Here is a 5,977-nt window from a genome sequence, read left to right on the forward strand (position 1 = left end):
GTGTGAGTGTGGCATGTTTGTCTTCCTCCTCGTCTTCTAGGGAAACCTTTTGTTCTTTCACTGTGGAGAATGAAGTTGTGTATACACTTCATATAGAGCCTTTATTATATGTAACAATTTCCTTCTATTCCCAGTGTGTTGCATGATTTTTACATATCAGAAGCCATGTTGAATTTTGTCGTATTATTTTCCTGCATTGACTGATCACCTGATGAAAAAAGAGCAGTGTCAGCAAGAAATGGTGCTGGGTCAGTGGAAATCCTCCTGCAAAACAATATAACTGAACCCTGTCATGTACAATATACAAAAATCAACTGAAAATGGTTTAAACACCCAAATATAAGATGTAAAAGTATAAAACCCCTAGAGAAAACATAAAGGAAAGCTTCATGACAATGGATTTGGTAATAGTTTATTCAATATGATAGCAAAATACAATCTCTAAGCACAAAAGTAGACAAATCAGGATAGATGAAACTCAAAATCGTATGCGCATTAGAAAGACACAATGGACATCATGAAAAGGAACTTACTGAATGGTAGAAAACAATTACAAATTATGTATCTGACAGTGTGATAATGTCTAGATTGTAAAAGAACCTCTGAAACTGTACCCCAGAGAACAAAACAGCACAATCAGAAAAAGTAAAAACTCTGCATTAACAACAACAAAAAAGACTCCTTGCACTAACCTTGTTTTAGATTTTTTTATAAAGAGGAAGGAAGCCCTGGGCCCTCAGAGGAAACCCCTCCTCTGTTCCCTCCCCACCTGCTCCTGGGGCTGCAGCCCCTGCTGGTGGGTCCTGAGCGCCCCCTGCAGCCCAGCCTGTGCCCTGCAGGGGAGGGTCCTGTCAGGGCTCACAGGGCATGACCTCTAGCGTCTCCAGTCCAGTGGTAAATGTCTGTGCCCTGACCTCACAATGCTCCCTCAGGGACACCATAAACCAACTGACTACAGGTGGTCCCCTTGCAAGGGCTTTATGAAACCACCAGGGAGCCCCTTCCTTGGGGCTGCCAGATGCACTGACACAGTCGTGAGTCCACAAGCTCAGGGGGCTTTAGGGGCCTCTAATCTCTCATAGGTTCCTCTGTTTGAAGGTTACGTCTGATTATATCTGCGATGCAGACTCATGGCGCTGAAAGCCCACTCTACATCTGGGCTTCAGAAGGATACACACACACACACACACACACACACACACACGCAGAATTTCGTGCTAAATTAATCCAAGTTTCCCTTTCATCTCTGTACCTAGCACAAGGGCTGTCTCCCCACACTGACACTCGGCCTGGGTATGTGACCTGCTGTGACAAACAGAACAAAAGCAAACATGACTGATACTGAGGGGACATGGATTGATTCCATTGAAACAGTGTTCAGGGAACCAGGGTCTGCTGGCACCTGTCACCCTTCCATTCCTGGATTAAGTGAGCCTGATAGGAGCTTAATGAATGATCGGATGCAGTGAAGGGCTAAGTGCACAGGCACCTACTGTGCGTGAGGCGTGTCGCCAGCAGGTAAGAGGTGTGACCTTCCCCGACTGACATGACTTGCTGTCCCTTTGTACCAGGGGACGAGGTGTCCCTCAGGTCTTTAGAAGAAAACACATGATCACCTTCCTGGGGAGGACCTACGAGGGGCTGCTGACCACCTGCACTGCCGTCCAAGGAACAGGGAAGGCCTCCTGCATCCATGCCGCCCACTCTAAATAGACGCAGGTCATCACCCCAAGACCACTGGAGGCTGTCCCTGCAGGTGACCTGAAACCTGGTACTGCCAGGGCCACTGGCCAGGCCCCAGAGCAGATGACACCACGATGTGACAGCTTTCCCAAGGTCACAGGTCAGGAGACTTGGCTTTCACTTCTTCCTTAAAATAACTTTCAAGTACACACTGTGAAAATGTAGGAAACTGTTCCCTTATGAGTTAACATTCCTGCCCTTATTAGTCATTGGCTGTAAGGCTGCCTGGGGAGTGCGTGTCTCTTTCTATCCACCTTCATCTCTGTGTTTCCACTATGACTCCTTTTCAACCTGTGTCCTGCTCTTATTCACTGTCTTTTTCAACAGGTTCTCCAGACACCAACGCCCTCTTATGCCAGTTTTCCAAACCCTGGTGACATTAACTAACCAATGTGATTGCTGGTTATGTCGGCACATCAATAGTGCAAAAGCACCAGGTTTGCTCCTGCCGATGTGAACACCTGGTGGACCGGGGACATGCTGGTGACAGACAGGGTGCAGTGTCCATGACAACACAGACATCACTTGGCCTCTTCTGCTGCTGAGTCACTCAGGCCCAGGGAATTCTACACAAGCTCAGGGACTGTACTTACCCAGAGGGGGACACAGGAGAAAAATGTTCCCTGAGCATTGGAAGCAGATATGACACTGGACATTCCTGGTGACATATCAGGACAACACTATAATCAAACTCTGTGGTCTGAGTCCACAGGTGGGACGTTCAAAACTCCCAAGGATACTAAGTGACTGTAGCACAACCTCTGGGCACAGGTACCTGCCAGCTCACCAGGTGTTTGGTGGCTCACCCCGACCCCCATGTGACTTGGTTATTGCAGTTGCTCCCACTCAGGTAGCTGCCCGATACCATAGACTGAGTGTGTGTCTGTGTGTGTGTGTGTGTGTGTGTGTGTGTGTGTGTGTGTGTCTGTGTGTGTGTGTGTGTGTGTGTGTGTGTGTGTGTGTCTGTGTGTGTGTGTGTGTGTGTGCACCAAACATGTGCACTGGCTCAGCCAGGCGGCAGGACCCAGCCTTACAGCTGCCACAGGCTGACGACAGGCCGTCTACAGCAGCCGTTTCACACCCGTTCTGCTGTCACACACTGACACAGCACGTGGAGGCTGGAGACACTGACATGACTCATGAAATACTTCAGATCCTGAGAACTACAGATTCTACCACGACCCTGCCTGTGAGCCACGGTCCTTTATTTTGTGTGTATGATTAAAGTATTAAAGGGACCCCACCGAAACTGTCAGGACAATGTGGACTTGGGTATCTGGCTCTTTCTGTCCCTCCACATGCCACCCTGAAAGCAGCCACATTACACATTTAGGCCCCTGTGTTCATATGTTGTGCCCCACACACCTGCCAGGTGAGAATGGTAAGATGTCCACCTGCGTATCCCAAGTCCAAATTCTTTTCGGTGCTGAGGGTCTGATTCCCACTCTTTGAAGACTATGAATTGGAAGAAACGACCTTAAGTCTCTCCAGGGCAATGGGACGAGAGCTCCCCACTGCTGTGCAAACTGCAGGACGTGAACACCTGAGTCTCTGTGGTGCCTCAGGTACACTGACCACCCAGGAGGAGGAGCCTGTATGGTCACTGATGAAAATGCTGCTTTTATGTAAAGTGAACGGGACACAGGGAAACTCACTCAATCTGTTAAAAGGATCGTTCACACTTTCCGTTATATTGATGACGCAGAGGTGTCATTGGACTGGCCTGTCCCCAGGGATTGGGACTGGTCTGATGGGTTTGCGGAAAGAGCTGCAAAGTGTCCTTTCCTGTTTGTCCATCCTCGTTCTGTCTCCTTCTCTCCTTTGCAGATGTCTTAGCACTCAGCTTCCCACCCATTCTCTCTCTCCACAGGCAGCAGTGCAGCTCTCACTACACGAGACTTCCTGGGACGTTCAGAGGATAAAACTGTTGGGGCCCAGGGCAGGCTCCCCAGGATATCCCACAATGGGGTGTAATTATTTAGAATGAGTTACTGAAAAGCAGGCAGCGTAAGAAGAACAAGGAGACCCTCGAAGTGTCCTCAAGTGAAGGAAATTAATCTCCTCTGTGTAAGGGGCTGTCCCTGCTCCAAGGATGGGCTGCTAAGGTATCAAGATCTTTATCCCAAGAAATAGAAGAAATTTTGAAAATGTGATACATTAAAAATTTTCAGATGGAGAGACCGACTGGACCTCTTGTATGGACACTGATGCCCACACACTGTCCTTGGAACAGCAAAGTAGAGGGAGATTCTGCTCCAGGGACAAAAGCCACACTCAGCTGGATGGACGTGTAGGGACCTGCCATGAGCCCCAAATGCAAGGGATGCAGCTCTGATGGTGGAACAAGTCCTGCAGCCTCTGGGAGATGCACAGCCCTGGGGACCCTGTGATTTAGACCCAGTTCAGCTCTTTTCCTGAACAGTAAGAGGGTAAGTCTGCCTTTCAAACCCGTGTGTGGTGTTTTGGGACAGTTTCCAGAGACACCAACATGCAGGTCCTACACGTCCACACACGACTGTGGATGCCTGTGTTCTCATGATTATTAGGGGTGGGAACATACGTCAGGGCTTCTGTGTTCTCTGTCCTCCATTCTGCTTCCTGCTGTGACCCTTAGACTGTAATGCAGTTTATCTTCTCGGACCACAGAGTGGGACGTCATGTTCCAATCCACCATCAGGGTCATATTTACACAATGAAAATAAGAAAACACTACAGAAAGTTTAGTTATTTTTTATCCTCCTGGGAGTTGGTTTGCTAGCACAGACCTGAAAATCCTTCAAAGATAATTAACGGAAGCACTTCCTTCGTCTCTATGTCCATAACCCTAAGTCAAAGACAGACTGTGCCCAGCTGCCTCTGTCGTCTCCTCAGCCCCGCACAGCTGCCCTCTCCCTCAGGGTTTCTGACACTCTCAGGATGTGGGTCATCTCACTGTGTCCCTCGCACAGTAATACACGGCCGTGTCCTCAGGTCTCAGACTGCTCAGCTCCATGTAGGCTGTGCTGGTGGACGTGTCCCTGGTCATGGTGACTCTGCCCTGGAACTTCTGGGCGTAGCTTGTGCCACCACTGTTAGGATTGATCCTTCCTATCCACTAAAGCCCTTGTCCTGGGGCCTGTCGCACCCAGTGCATATAGTAGTCAGTGAAGGTGTATCCGGAAGCCTTGCAGGACACCTTCACTGAGGCCCCAGGCTTCCTCACCTCAGCCCCAGGCTGTACCAGCTGGACCTCGGAGTGGACACCTGTGGGGAGGAGACAGGAGTGGGTGGATCCCCTGTGACTGGCCCAGGTCCCCTCCTCAGCCAGGGACTGGGGAGCCCCTTACCTGTCGCCACTGCCACCAGGATGAGGACTGTCCATCTCCAGTCCATGGTGAGGGCTCTGCTGTCAGGACGTCTGTCGGGGAGCGTGTGGCTGTGGGGCGATGCTCTCACGGCACAGACATGTCCATATTTAACCCCGCCCACCTCAGCTCATTTGCATATCCATGAGCAGAGGGTTTCATAGCTGAAGACTTGGCCCACGTGAGAGAAGCTCAATGACACAGGACCATGCTCAGTGGGCATCTGAGGGTCCAAGTCCTAATCCTTGTTGGAGGATATGTGTCCCCTGCCAGGTCCCTGAATCTGTGCAGACAGAGCTCCTCCCACTGAGGAACAAGCCCCCCCAGGACATGGTCCTCACTGAGAATCCACCTTTGAACGACACGGAGACAACCTGAGCCTGTTCTGGGCTTTGATCTGAATGTCTCACCCTATGTCTGTCTTCAAATTTTGAAAATTTCAACCTGGCAACTTCATCCTTTTCATCCAGGTTGTTTTTTTGTTTTGTTTTTTGCTAAAGCTCATTGGGGTGACAACTGTTAGGTTTTATTAAGACATACTGTATTCTTAGAAACTTCAATTTCAATTAGATTTTACTGTTCATTGTCTTTGGTACATTCTCCTGATAGAATAGGATATTCACAGACACTTCAGCAGTCTTTGCCCAAATCTTGCTTTAGAGGTTTCTAGAAAGAGGAAGGAAGCCCCAGGCCCTCAGAGGAAGCCCCTTCCTTTCCCTTCAACACCTGCTCGTGGGGCTGCAGCCCCTGCTGGGTGGGTGCTGAGCGACCCCTGCAGGACAATCTGTGCCCTGCAGGGGAGGGGCCTGTCAGAGCTCACAGGGCATGACCTCTAGAGTCTCTAGTCCAGTGTTAAATGTCTGTGACCTGACCTCACAATGCTCCCTCAG

General features: G+C 49.7%; 1 long non-coding RNA gene across 1 annotated transcript; it reads right to left on the reverse strand.

The window, feature by feature from the left end:
• Window positions 1-4,457: 4,457 nt before the first annotated feature.
• On the reverse strand, window positions 4,458-5,159 carry LOC148758727 (uncharacterized). Its single transcript, XR_016020578.1, has 2 exons — window positions 5,070-5,159; window positions 4,458-4,986 (listed from the first exon to the last, which is right to left on the reverse strand). It is a non-coding gene; the product is annotated as an uncharacterized LOC148758727 (long non-coding RNA).
• Window positions 5,160-5,977: the final 818 nt, after the last annotated feature.

The sequence above is a fragment of the Rhinolophus sinicus genome, chromosome 3, assembly GCF_057876585.1.
Source record: "Rhinolophus sinicus isolate RSI-liver-muscle chromosome 3, RSI-T2T, whole genome shotgun sequence".
Lineage (NCBI taxonomy): Eukaryota > Metazoa > Chordata > Mammalia > Chiroptera > Rhinolophidae > Rhinolophus > Rhinolophus sinicus.